General features: G+C 46.8%; 1 pseudogene; it reads left to right on the top strand.

Annotated features, from left to right (window-relative positions):
• Positions 1-11,169: 11,169 nt before the first annotated feature.
• On the top strand, positions 11,170-14,058 carry LOC109776003 (uncharacterized; annotated as a pseudogene).
• Positions 14,059-14,749: the final 691 nt, after the last annotated feature.

Here is a 14,749-nt window from a genome sequence, read left to right as displayed (position 1 = left end):
TCGAAACAACGAACCTTCGCAACGGTGCACAGTTAGGGGGAACACGTCTCTTGAAATTTTAGCGAGGGATCATCTTATTTATGCTATCGTCGTTCTAAGCAAATAAGATGTAAACATGATAAACATCACATGCAAATCATAAAGTGACGTGATATGGCCAATATCATCCTGCGCCTTTGATCTCCATCTTCGAGGCGCGGCATGATCACCTTCGTCACCGGCATGACACCATGATCTCCATCATTGTGTCGTCATGACGTTGTCTCGACAACTATTACTTCTACTACTATGGCTAATGGTTAGCAATAAAGTAAAGTAATTACATGGCGTTTTCATTGACACGCAGGTCATACAATAAATTGAGACAACTCCTATGGCTCCTGCCAGTTGTCATACTCATCGACATGCAAGTCCTGATTCCTATTACAAGAACATGATCAATCTCATACATCACATATATCATTCATCACATCCTTTTGGCCATATCACATCACATAGCATACCCTGCAAAAACAAGTTAGACGTCCTCTAATTGTTGTTGCATGTTTTACGTGGCTGCTATGGGATTCTAGCAAGAACGTTTCTTACCTACGCAAAAGCCACAACGTGATATGCCAATTTCTATTTACCCTTCATAAGGACCCTTTTCATCGAATCCGATCCGACTAAAGTGGGAGAGACAGACACCCGCTAGCCACCTTATGCAACTAGTGCATGTCAGTCGGTGGAACCTGTCTCACGTAAGTGTACGTGTAAGGTCGGTCCGGGCCGCTTCATCCCACGATGCCGCCGAATCAAGATAAGACTAGTAACGGTAAGTAAATTGACAACATCGACGCCCACAACTACTTTGTGTTTTACACGTGCATAGAAACTACGCATAGACCTAGCTCATGATGCCACTGTTGGGGAACGTAGCAGAAATTCAAAATTTTCTACGCATCACCAAGATCAATCTATGGAGTAATCTAGCAACGAGGGGAAAGGGAGAGCATCTACATACCCTTGTAGATCGCGATGCGGAAGCGTTGCAAGAACGCGGATGAAGGAGTCGTACTTGTAGTGATTCAGATCGCGGTTGATTCCGATCTAAGCGCCGAACCACGGCGCCTCCGCGTTCAACACACGTGCAGCTCGGTGACGTCTCCCACGCCTTGATCCAGCAAGGAGAGAGGGAGAGGTTGGGGAAGACTCCGTCCAGCAGCATCACGACGGCGTGGTGGTGGTGGAGGAGCGCGGTACTCCAGCAGGGCTTCGCCAAGCACTGCGAGAGACGAGGAGGGAGGGAGGTAGGGCTGCGCCAAGAGGGAGAGGTTCTCGTGTGTTTGCAGCCCCAAATACCTCAAGTATATATAGGGGAAGGGGAGGGGCTGCGCCCCCATCTAGGGTTCCCTCCCTAGGGGTGGCGGCAGCCCCCAAAACCCATCTAGGGTGCGGCCAAGGGAAAAGGAGAGGGGGCGCCCCTAGGGTGGGCCTTAAGGCCCATCTGGACCTAGGGTTTGCCCCCTCCCACTCTCCCTGCGCCTTGGGCCTTGGTGGGGGGCGCACCAGCCCACCTGGAGCTGGTCCCCTCCCACACTTGGCCCACGCAGCATTCTGGGGCTGGTGGCCCCACCTGGTGGACCCCCGGGACCCTCCCGGTGGTCCAGGTACATTACCGATAGCACCCGAAACTTTTCCGGTGACCAAAACAGGACTTCCCATATATAAATCTTTACCTCCGGACCATTCCGGAACTCCTCGTGATGTCCGGTATCTCATCTGGGACTCCGAACAACATTCGGTAACCGTGTACATACTTTCCCTATAACCCTAGCGTCATCGAACCTTAAGTGTGTAGACCCTACGGGTTCAGGAACCATGCAGACATGACCGAGACGTTCTCCGGCCAATAACCAACAGCGGGATCTGGATACCCATGTTGGCTCCCACATGTTCCACGATGATCTCATCGGATAAACCACGATGTCGGGGATTCAATCAATCCCGTATACAATTCCCTTTGTCTATCGATATGTTACTTGCCCGAGATTCGATCGTCGGTATCCCGATACCTTGTTCAATCTCGTTACCGGCAAGTCTCTTTACTCGTTCCATAACACATCATCCCGTGATCAACTCCTTGGTCACATTGTGCACATTATGATGATGTCCTACCGAGTGGGCCCAGAGATACCTCTCCGTTTACACGGAGTGACAAATCCCAGTCTTGATTCGTGCGAACCCAACAGACACTTTCGGAGATACCTGTAGTGTACCTTTATAGCCACCTAGTTACGTTGTGACGTTTGGTACACCCAAAGCATTCCTACGGTATCCGGGAGTTGCACAATCTCATGGTCTATGGAAAAGATACTTGACATTAGAAAAGCTCTTAGCAAACGAACTACACGATCTTGTGCTAGGCTTAGGATTGGGTCTTGTCCATCACATCATTCTCCCAATGATGTGATCCCGTTATCAACGACATCCAATGTCCATGGTCAGGAAACCGTAACCATCTATTGATCAACGAGCTACTCAACTAGAGTCTTACTAGGGACATGGTGTTGTCTATGTATCCACACATGTATCTGAGTTTCCTATCAATACAATTCTAGCATGGATAATAAACGATTATCATGAACAAGGAAATATAATAATAATAACCAATTTATTATTGCCTCTAGGGCATATTTCCAACAGTTGCATGTTGCATATGGTGTCTAGCTTGTATTGCTTCCAATTTGGTTAAATTGCATCTGCTTACTTTGCACATTATACCTTTGATAATGACATGCCTTCCTGTTTTTGATACATACTACATATGTCTATTAACCATGTGCGTACATCAAACTAATGCTCTTTTGTAACCCTCGTCAATCACTTATGATGAGACAGTCACCCGAGTGGGTTACTGTGAGACGCCATACTCGTTTAAAGAGTGCAGTGTCATCCTCCCCACATGATTCTCAAGAAAAAGCAAGGCTAAATGAAGATAGTCAATGTAGCTCTCTATGATGACCCCAATTCCCCCACACCACCATCACAGGTGCTTGCTATAACTTCTTAGTGTGATATGTGGTTGCATGTTGCATACGGTGTCTAGCTTGTAATGCTTCTAATTAGGGTAAATTGCATCTGCTTAGTTTACACATTATACCTCTGAATATGACATGCCTTCCTATTTTTGGTACACACTACATCTATGTGTTAACCTTGTTCTTACATGAAACTACCTCTCTTCTGTATCCTGCATCAATCACTTATGATGAGTCACCTTTATTCGTTGCATATTGCATATTATTTCTAGCCTGTTGCCATGTATTTCTTCTAATTTGGTCAAATACATTTGTTAGGGCACCCTTTAATTTGGCAGAGTGATATTGGTTTCATCTTTCATATGGTTTCTAGCTTGCATTGATTCTAATAAGTTCAAGCACCTTGTGCTTAGTTTACACTTTATACATCATACATGTCAATATGTCACGATGTCCTGTTTTTCATACATATTCCATCCTCCTATCATGCGGCTGCCTTACATGAAAGTAGTGTTCGTCAGTATCATGCATCAATGAGTTCTGAAGAGAAAATTTTATTCCTTTTTCTTGTGGGTTTGACTTGACAAGGCAAACTCAAGAAAGAGGAAGGAAAAGAGTAAGGAAGGCGATGATGGTGGTCCTCTGCAGCAACGTAAACGGAGCATCTGTACCAATTCTCCTTGTACCGATAGTGCATTACAATGTCCAAGTCTCCGCTCCCCTACTCCACCATCCAAGGTGCTTGCTCTAACTTGGCAGTGTGATATCTGGTTGCATGTTGCATATGGTGTCTAGCTTGTATTGCTCCTAATTAGTGTAAACTGCATCTGCTTAGCTTACACATGATACGTGTGAATATGACACGCTTTCCTGTTTTTGGTACATACTATATCTGTCTATCACACCATGTTCTTACATGAAACTACTCTTCTTGTGTATCCTACATCAGTCACTTATGATGGAACACCTTTAAGTTGGCAGTGTGATATTGGTTTGCGTCTTCAATATGATTTCTAGCGTGTATTGCTTCTAGTTTGATGAACGCCACCTATGACGAGACAGTTTTAACTTGGCAGAGTGATATTGATTGCACCTTTCATATGGTGTCTAGTTTGCAGTGCTTCTAATTTGTTGAAGTGCCTTCTGCTTAGTTACCACATCATAGGTGTGAATATGTCAAGCCGTCCATTTTTTCGTACATATTCCATCCTCGTATCATGACTTTGCCTTTCATCAGAGTAGTGTTCGTCGGTATCATGCATGAATGAGTTCCGAAGAGCGAATTATATTCCTTTTTCTTGTCGGTTTGACCTCACAATGCAAAATAAATAAAGCTGAAGGAAATTGGCAAAGCATTGGATGATGGTGGTCCCTCCGAGCAACTTAAATGGAGGTTCTCTACAGATTGTACTCCGCCATCCTCCCAACAAGATTCGCAAGACAACGCAAGGCTAGACAGTCAACGTAGCTGCATAGATGATGAGCACATCTCCCCTACTCCACCATCACAGGTGCTTGCTCTAACTTGGCACTATTATATGTGGTTGCATGTTGCGTATGATGTCTAGCTTGTATTGCTTCTAACTTTGTTGAATTGCATCTGCTTACTTTACACATAATGCATGTGAATATGACACGTGTTCTTGTTTCTAGAACATACGTGTACATGATGAGCACATCTCCCCTACTCCACCATCACAGGTGCTTGCTCTAGCTTGGAACTGTTATATGTGGTTGCGTTTTCCATACGATGTCTAGTTTGTATTGCTTCTGATTATGTTGAATTGCATCTGCGTAGCTTACAACTTATACCTGCAACGATCAGTTACCCATAAGACACATTTAACTTGGGACTGTGAGGTAGGTTGCATCTTGCATTGTCTTCTAGCTTGTACTGCTTCTAATTTCTTGAAATGGCACTTACGACGAGACACTTTTTACCTGATAGAGTGATATTGGTTGCATGTTCATATGGTGTCTAGCTTTCATTTCTTCTAATTTTGTTGAAATGCCTTCCGCTTACTGTTTTTTCATACATATTCCATCCTCCTATTGTACGTGTGAATATGAAACGCTATCTTATTTTGTATATATTCCATCCTCCTATCTTGCGCTTGCCTTACATCAAAGTAGTGTTTGTCTGTATCATGCATTAACCAGTTATGCAGAGCTAATTTTATTCATCTTCTTGTGGTTTTGACTTCATAAGGCAATATCAGAAAATAGGAAGGAAAAGAGTAAGTTAGGGGATGTTGGTGGTCCTCCGCACCAATGCAAATAGAGACTCTCTAGATTTGCCACTGCTACTGATAATGAAGTTGAAGTCCCAAGTCTACATGATGAGTTCATCTCCTGTACTCCACCATCGCAGGTGCTTGCTCTAAGTTGATAGTGTGATCATTGGTTTCATGTTGCATATGTTGTCTAGCCTGTATTTCTTCTATTTCGATTAATTTGCACCTGCTGAGTTCATACGTTATACATGTGCATATGACATGGCATTCTGTGTCTAGAATACACTTCATCTATCTACCATACCATGTTCTTACATCAAATTACTACTGTTGTGTATCCCGCATCAGTCACTCATGATTTGACACTTTTAACATGGCAGTTTGATAGTGGTTGCATCTTGCACTGATTCTACATTGTACTGCTTCTAATTTTTCGAATTGCCACTTATGACAAGACACTTTTAACTTGGTAGAGTAATATTGGTTGCATCTTTCATATGGTGTCTAGCTTGCATTACTTCTATTTTCTTGAAAATCCTTCTGCTTAGTTTACACATCGTAGCTGTGAATATGTCATGCCGTCCTGTTTTTCTTACATATTCCATCCTCATACGGTTGTCTTACATCAAAGTATTGCTTGTCTGTATCATGCATCAATGAGTTCTGAAGAGCGATTTTATTCTTTTGTGTTGTGGGTACGGCTTGACATGGCAAAGTCAAAAAAGAGCAAGGAAAATAATATAGTAGGGAGTGGTGTTACTCGTCGTGTGAAACGGTAAAGGATCTGTCGTCCAGATTCTGCTGGTACTTATAGTGCAGTAGAAGGTCCAAGTCCACCGGCTAAATCTACAAACACGGCATCACCTGCTCCACCAGCTGCAGCATCTACTTCAACTGTACCAGCATCTCAACGAGTTACTCGTTCGTTTTCTCCGGAACTGGCCAGTTCCGAAGCTGCCTTCACACCTAACACTACTTTTGAAGCACTGCTGACACAACAGGACTTGGCAAGATCAGATGAACCTCATGACCATCAACACCAAGAAGGTACCTGGCCGAGTAAAGTTGTAGTTGCATGCTCCTTTATATGTACTCGCACAGTTTGAAGTACACTAACACTTTCCATATTCATTGTTGAACTAGCACCACGACGCAAGCGGAAATAGACATCAGGGATAATGCTTGACAGATTAACAAATCTAAAGGAGGAAGAATGGAGATCCATTTTGAGGCAGGTTTAAAAAGGCCACGTGATACTACAGAGTCAGCCAAGTTAGTATCAGAGGCAGCCGTTGCCGTTAGGTGTCATGCACGTATCCTCCCAACGTGGATCCAGTACAGGAATGAGAAAGACAATACCCAGTTTAACACCTTCCTTGACCATTTATCCGTAAGTAATGTTATTCATCGCAATTAGTAATATTGTCTTGCTCTGTCCCATACTTTCTAGCTTCCTCCTAATAAGACTCGCATTCTTTTTTCAACAGATGAGGTTCAAGTTGGATCCGAAAGATGATGCAACTAAACAAGCATGCACTCATGTTTTTCAGTCTGCTCTGCGACAGTATCGGTACCACCTTAGAAAATCTCACTTTGAAGGCAAGGCTAACAATGAAATCGCCGAAACATCTCAAGTGGAATATATTACAGATGAAGACTAGACAGCCCTCGTTAAACACTGGTATGATCCAAAGTATCAGGTAGGCTATATGTATTTGATCAGACCACATATTGAACTTGTATTTATGTATGTGTCTTACAAGTGTATCTTCTTCTAGGCTAACTGTTTGAAGAACAAGACCAACCGTTCTAAAGTGAAATTCCAACAGACAACAGGATCTTGTAGCTATATTGCACACTGCGAGGCTCCTGTAAATAGCTGCTACTTCCTTCTTTTTTCTATGCCATATTATCGTATCTATATTGACTTCTTCCAAATACAGAGGAAAGCCTGTGCGGACCAAAAAGAACCTGAACCAAATGCATTGCAAATCTTCAAGGATTGCCACACCAGCAAGATGAAGGGCATGAGCACACCAGTTCAAGCTGTTGTTGTAAGTCCTTACTCCTCCTGCCTTTGAACTGATTGGTACTGTGGTGTGTTCATTTAACTACTTGGTTTGCAGCCAATGTCAGTTACTCTGTTCACATTTATACACAGTTGTCTTAACGTATCATTTCACCTTACATGGTTTAAAAGAGATGAAGTATATTGTTTTGGTCTTGATCTGTATTCTAGTTGTTATGTTCACGTGCGCACAAAATGATAAAATAGCCTGTTTGTTTTATATCTATTTGCCCATGATATGAATGATGTCATACTATGTTCATCCTACTTTAAACCATGTCTCTTTATCCTTAGATGTCAACGAATGTGAGGAAATAGACAATACAGTAGGCATGCTACATGGACATATGTTCCGAAAGTGATTTTATTATGTAGTTGGCACTACAATACATGCTAATGTATTACAGTAGTTCACCAAAATAAGTTATGTATAAACGTGTAACCTACTTTGTTTGTTTTTGTCTCATTAGTAACTTATCTGGTACACTAATCTACAAGTTCAAAATTTCAGGAAGGTATGGAACAAATGATTGAACAGCCACAACCACCTGAAGGTGACGAGGCTACCACAGGCACAATGTCACCTCTTGCTGCAGTGCGTCAGTATCTCTCCACTAGCAGTGCAAAAAGCACCTTCCTGCGTAATTCTAGGTTGGTTGTCAAGGTAACCTCGTCCAAATCGCCCACTGAACAAAATCTTCCTCCTAGACAGAGTGATATATCTGTGCTCCAGACACAAGTCCAATCCCTAATGGACGTCGTTTTGGAAACAAGAATAGTGGTTGACAAATGTCATCAAGATATGAATGGTTTTGAAACCAGACTATCAGACATTTGCTTCGTTGTTCAAGAGCAATGGCGGAAAAAAGGTGAAGATTGTGCTGCTCCATCAGATTCTACAGCCTGAAACATTAGCACTCAGGTCAAATGATCTGTGCTTCTATACATCTGATGGTGCTTTTATCTGCAAGGACTGTAAACTTTATGCCAATAGGCCTTTCGTTGTATGGTTGGAATTTATTTTGTTGTGATACAGCATTTATGATGCTGCCAAAGGCTGCAATAATTACGACGCTATTTTTGTATAGTGTAGGTTTATCTTAGTAATGTATTCGGCCGAAAACTTTGTAGGAGCCCAACATGCCAACATTCGTCGGGCCCATTCCTATTGGGCTAAAAACGATTATGGGCCGAAATTTGCATGTAGCCCACTAAAAATATCTGGGCCTAAATCAGCATAAGATTTCATATTTTTCTGGTAGGCCTGTGCCCATAGTGGGCCTTTAATAGGCCTAAACATAAATTGGGCCCTCCGTAACAATAGGCCGTTTACAGGTGTAAATATATCGAGCCCATAAAAAACATGGGACTTTAAAAGACCGAAAGTGAGATTGGGCCCTCATTGTGCCAAATAACCCACTGGTCTTAGTAGGCCGAAATGGTGGCCCATTTATGATGCGGATCTTTCACAGGCCAAAATTCGGACGGGCCGTAAATGCTCCAACCTAATACACGGGCCTTTAACAGGCTGGAAGTTCGGTCGGGCTAGATTATCGTCATTTTTATATGTGTCGTTAATGGGCCCGATGTGACGTTGGGCCACATATGGCCCATGGATTTCGTTCGATGTTAACAGGCCGAAAATCACAACAGGCCGAAAGTGGCCCAAATCTATACTGGGCCTCTAACAGGCCGAATGTCAAACATGGCCGAATATGACCCAAATCCTTCATGGTCGTTTATGGGTAGAAAGTTTCAATGGCCTGTAAATGGGCCCAAATGAAGCAGGACCTTTAACAGGCCGGAAATACACCGGGCCGTAATTTGGCCCATATACTTAGCGGACTATTAACGGGTCAGAAGTGACCATGGGCCGCGATGATGACAATTTTAGGACAGGCCGTTGACGGGCCGATTTGACACTAGCCGTACGGGCCTTAACTGAGAATGTTGGGCCTTTAGCTGGGCCGGCCCATTATGGTCTGCAAAATCTTGTGGGCCTTTAGCTGGGCTGGCCCATTGTGGTCCGCTAAATCTTGTGGGCCTTTAGCTGGGCCGGCCCATTATGGTCTGCAAAATCTTGTGGGCCTTTAGCTGGGCCGGCCCATTATGGTCCGCTAAATCTTGTGGGCCTTTAGTTGGGCCGGCCCATTTAAACTTTATGGGCTACTTTTGGGCCCGTCCACGTGTCAACATATCATACGCCCATCTCGACCGTTGGATGAGTGACACCTGTGCCAGCGCGGAGCTGACGCGTGGTTCCGTCGGCCAATGAGAATTTTACACGTGGAAAATCGGCATTGGTCGTGGCTGTTAGCGGGTTATCGAATCCAAAACCGGACCCGATAGCTTAACGGCGTCCCGTTACCCTTGACGAAACCACTTCTATGACGCGTGATTTATCGTCATGGAAGTGGACACTTCCATGATGATAATTTTGGTAATGTCATGGAACACTTCTACGACAGCACCGGTATGACTATCTTCATTCTGTCATAAATTTGTCATGGATGTACATGCATGACAGAAAACGTGACCTATTGTGACAAACACGTATCATCGCGGAAGTGTATTTTTTTTGTAGTGCTTGGCCCCTCCGGTGTCTATATAAACCGGAGGGTTTAGTCTGTAGAGGCAATCACAATCATACAGGCTAGACATCTAGGATTTAGCCATTACGATCTCGAGGTAGATCAACTCATGTAACCCCTATACTCATCAAAGTCAATCAAGCAGGAAGTAGGGTATTACCTCCATTAAGAGGGCCCAAACCTGGGTAAATATCGTGTCCCCCGCCTCCTGTTACCTTCGATCCTTAGATGCACAGTTCAGGACCCCCTATCCGAGATCGGTCGGTTTTGACACCGACAATCACCACCAGCATCTTCTTTGTTTCCTTGTTTCTGAGCGCGGTATCGAGTGCAACCCCATGAAGATGAAGGCCATTGAGCGGATGAAGAAGCCGACCCGGCTGCGGGGCGTCCAGAAGCTCACCGGGTGCTTAGCATCTCTCAGGCAGTTCATCAGTCGGTTGGGTGAGAAGGCCCTCCCTCTGTACCAGCTGATGGAGAAGACCACATGCTTCGAGTGGACTGACCAGGCGGATGAGGCTTTCCTCCAGCTCAAGCAGATGTTGTCCATACCGCCTATTCTGGCCCTCCGGCTGCTAAGCAGCCCATGTTCCTCTACATCTCCGCTACCAACCGGGTAGTCAGCACCATGATTGTTGTCGAGCGCCCAGAAGCCGGCACAGCCCAGCCGGTCCAGAGGCCGGTCTATTAACCTGAGCGAGGTGTTGTCCGCCTCCAAGCAGAACTACCTCTACTACCAGAAGATGTGCTACGGCGTGTACTTCGCCGCCAAGAAGCTGAAGCAGTACCTCCAGGAGCACACCATCACGGTCGTCTGCACCGCCCCCCTTGCCGAGATCATGGGCAACCGAGACGCCTCAGGCCCGGTGGCAAAGTGGGCCATCGAGCTAGCTCCCCACACCATCCTCTACCAGCCCCTAACCGCCATCAAGTCCCAAGCACTGGCCAACTTTCTTGTCGACTGGGCCGAGACCTAGTACCTGCCGCCAACGCCGTATTCCACTCATTGGAGGATGCACTTCGATGGCTCGAAGATGCGCACCGGTTTGGGTGCCAGCATTGTCCTCACCTCTCCCAAAGGCGACAAGCTCAAGTACACACTGCAGATCCATTTTGCCGCCTCCAACAACGTGGCCAAGTACGAGGCACTCGTCCATGGGCTCTGGCTAGCCAATGAAATCGGCATCCGCCAGATTCTGTGCTACAGCGACTCGGACTTGGTGGTCCAACAGTCTTCCGGCGACTAGGACGCCAACATGGCAAGCTACCACTTCCTCGTCCAGCAGATCAGCAGACATTTTGACGGGTGTGAGTTCCTCCATGTGCCACGGGCCGACAACGAAGCAGCCGACGCCCTAGCACGGATTGGCTCCACCCGGCAGGCCATACCAGCCGGTGTCTCCCTCGAGTGCCTGCTCAAGCCGTCTATCAATCCTTCGCCGGAATCAGAATCCATCTTTGTGCCGGCTGACCCTGGTGCAGTCGGAACTGGCTCGGGGAGTTCAGCAGTCGGCCCGGGGGCAGCAGCACCCGAACCCGGCCCGGGGACTCCAGAACCTGGCTCGGGGACTCCAGAACCCGGCTCGGGGACTGTTGTAGTCGGCCCGGGGACTTCAACGACGCAGCTAGCAGCGGTCAGCTCCGACCTGCCGAATCCCAACCCGGCCACCCTGGTACCGGTTGCTGTCATGACGGTGGTAGAAGCTCCGTCTTGGGCGCAGCCCATCCTAAACTTTCTGGTGAGCCGGGAGCTACCAGCCGAGGAAATCCTGGCCCGGCATGTGCAACGTCGGGCGGCCGCATACACGATCGTCAACAGAGAGCCCGTTAGGCGCGGCGCGATTGGCGTCTTCAAGCGCTGTGTAGAGCCGGAGAAGGGTATTGCTATCCTCAGAGACATTCATCAAGGCGAATGTGGCCACCATGCCGCCTCCAGAGCCCTCGTTGCCAAAGCCTTCCGCCATGGTTTCCTCTGGCCGACTGCTTTCGACATTGCCAAGGAGTTGGTCCGCAAGTGCAAGGGGTGTCAGCGCTACAGCTCCAAGCAGCACCTGCCGGCTTCTGCACTCAAGACCATCCCATCACCTGGTCGTTTGCCGTATGGGGATTGGACATGGTGGGCCCATTCAAGACAGGATGCGGCGGCATGACCCATCTGCTGGTTGCCGTGGAAAAATTCACAAAGTGGATTGAGGCAAGGCAATCAAGAAGCTGAATGGTCCGACTGCCGTCACGTTCATCGCGGATATCACTGTCAGGGATGGCATCCCGCACAGCACGAACTTTGCCAAAGGCGCCTTGGCCTGTTTCTGCGTGACGCAGGGCATCTGACTGGATCTCGCATCCGTTGCCCTGATACGTCTCCAACGTATCTACTTTTCTCACACTTTTCCTCTTGTTTTGGACTCTAATTTGCATGATTTGAATGAAACTAACCCCGGACTGATGATGTTTTCAGCAGAACTACCATGGTGTTGTTTTTGTGCAGAAATAAAAGTTCTCGAAATGGAACGAAATTTTGCGAGGATTTTTTATATCAATAATAAGAATTTCTGGAGCCAAGACCCACCAGAGAGGGGCCCCTGGTTGGGCACAACCCACTAGGGCGCCCCCCTCTCCTGGCGCGCCCAGGTGGGTTGTACCCACCTGGTGGCCCCACTGATGACCCCCTGATACTATAAATTCACATTATTCTAGGAAAAATCAGGGAGAAAGAATTATCACGATCCACGAGACGGAGCCGCTGCCAAGCCCTGTTCTTCCTCGGGAGGGCAGATCTGGAGTCCGTTTGGGGCTCCGGAGAGGGGGATCTTCGTTCTTCGTCATCACCAACCAATCTCCATCGCCAATTCCATGATGCTCCCCACCGGGAGTGAGTAATTCCTTCGTAGGCTCGCTAGTCGGTGAGGAGTTGGATGAGATTCATCATGTAATCTAGTTAGTTTTGTTAGGGCTTGATCCCTAGTATCCACTATGTTCTTAGATTGATGTTGCTATGACTTCGCTATGCTTAATGCTTGTCACTTTGGGCCGGGGTGCCATGAACTCAGATCTGAACTGTTTATGAATTCATCACTATATCCATGTTTTAGATCTGGTCTTGCAAGTTATGGTCACCTACTACGTGTTATGATCCGGCAACCCTAGAGTGACAACAACCGGGCCCACTCCAGGTGATGACGGTAGTTTGAGGAGTTCATGTATTCACCATGTGTTAATGCTTTGTTCCGGTTCTCTATTAAAAGGAGGCCTTAATATCCCTTAGTTTCCATATGGACCTCGCTACCACGGGAGGGTAGGACAAAATATGTCATGCAAGTTATTTTAATAAAGCATGTACGACTATTTACGGAATACATGCCTACATTATATCGATGAACTGGAGCTAGTGCTGTATCGCCCTAGGTTATAACTGTCACATGATGAATATCATCCAACAAGTCACTGATCCGATGCCTACGAATTTATCCTTATTGATTTTGCTGTGTTAATATTGCTATCATCACTATTACATTTGCTACAAATTACTGTTATCACTGTTATTGTTACCATTACTGTTGTCACTACTATCAAAACTATCATATTACTGTGCTACTGGTTACTTGCTGCAGATAATTAATTTCCAGGTGTGGTTGAATTGAGAACTCAGCTGCTAATACCTTCAAATATTCTTTGGCTCCCCTTGTGTCGAATCTATAAATTTGGGTTAAATAATTTACCCTCGAAAACTATTACGATCCCCTATACTTGTGGGTTATCATGCCCATACGCAGTCAAATGGCCAAGTGGAGCGAGCAAACGGCCACATCCTGTCCGGCACCAAGCCGCTGCTGGTCGAGCCACTGGAGCACTCGGCCAGCTGTTGGACCGAGGAGCTGTCGGCCATCCTTTGTAGTCTTTGGACTATGCCGAATCAGTCAACCGGCTTCACACCCTTCTTCCTCGTATACGGGGCCGAGGATGTCATCCCAACTGACATCGAGTTCGAGTCGCCTCGCATCACCATGTACACGGAGGTAGAGGCCAAGGAGGAGCGAGAAGACGGCGTCGACTTGCTCGAAGAGGCTCGGCTGCTAGCACTCAACCGGTCCGCTATCTACCAGCAAAGTCTATGCCGCCACCATAACAAGAGGATCAAGCCGTGAGCTTTCCACGAGGGTGACCTTGTGCTCCGGCTGATCGAGCGAACAGCCGGCCAGCGCAAGCTCTCGGCTCCTTGGGAGGGGCCCTTCATCGTTAGCAAGGCCCTAGGCAAAGACTCCTACTACCTCATCGACGAACAAAAGCCCAAGGTACGCAAGAGGGACAATGCTGGCTAAGAGTCAAAGCGCCCATGGAACGTGAACCTTCTCCGCCCATTTTACAGTTGATGCGGTGTATGTACCATGCTACCTTTTGTATTAAGCAAAGACAACAGGTCCCCCTATGATAAGCTTCGCCCATGAATGAGTTTTTGTTCTTTCGCCCCGTTCGGGTCCGATCAGCCGGCCCAGGGACTCGCCGCCTCGACCTTAGTTGGCACCATCCGAAGTCGGCTAAGTAGTGTGTCGACGCCAAAGCCCACTCTTCGTCCCAGCCACAGCTTGCAGCGTGGCTGTCGGGCTGGCAAGAGCTAAAGGCCGGAAACAATGTCCACACAAAAAAGGACCAAGGAAGAACGCTGATTCAGGCCAAGCCGGTTTCGCGCCTCCCCCATCCAGCTGCCCGGCAGCCGGCCGACCAGCTTCTCGCTCGACTAGCTATGCTTTAGGCGGCTGAAGTAACTTGCCTATTCTAAACAGCCAAGTCCCTGACCCGGCCATAGACCGCAGCGCGACTGCCGGGTGGCAGGGCAGT

This window comes from Aegilops tauschii, chromosome 3 (genome assembly GCF_002575655.3).
Source record: "Aegilops tauschii subsp. strangulata cultivar AL8/78 chromosome 3, Aet v6.0, whole genome shotgun sequence".
NCBI lineage: Eukaryota > Viridiplantae > Streptophyta > Magnoliopsida > Poales > Poaceae > Aegilops > Aegilops tauschii.
Note: the sequence above shows the minus strand (reverse complement) of the source record. Positions and strands in the feature narration are given on the sequence as shown.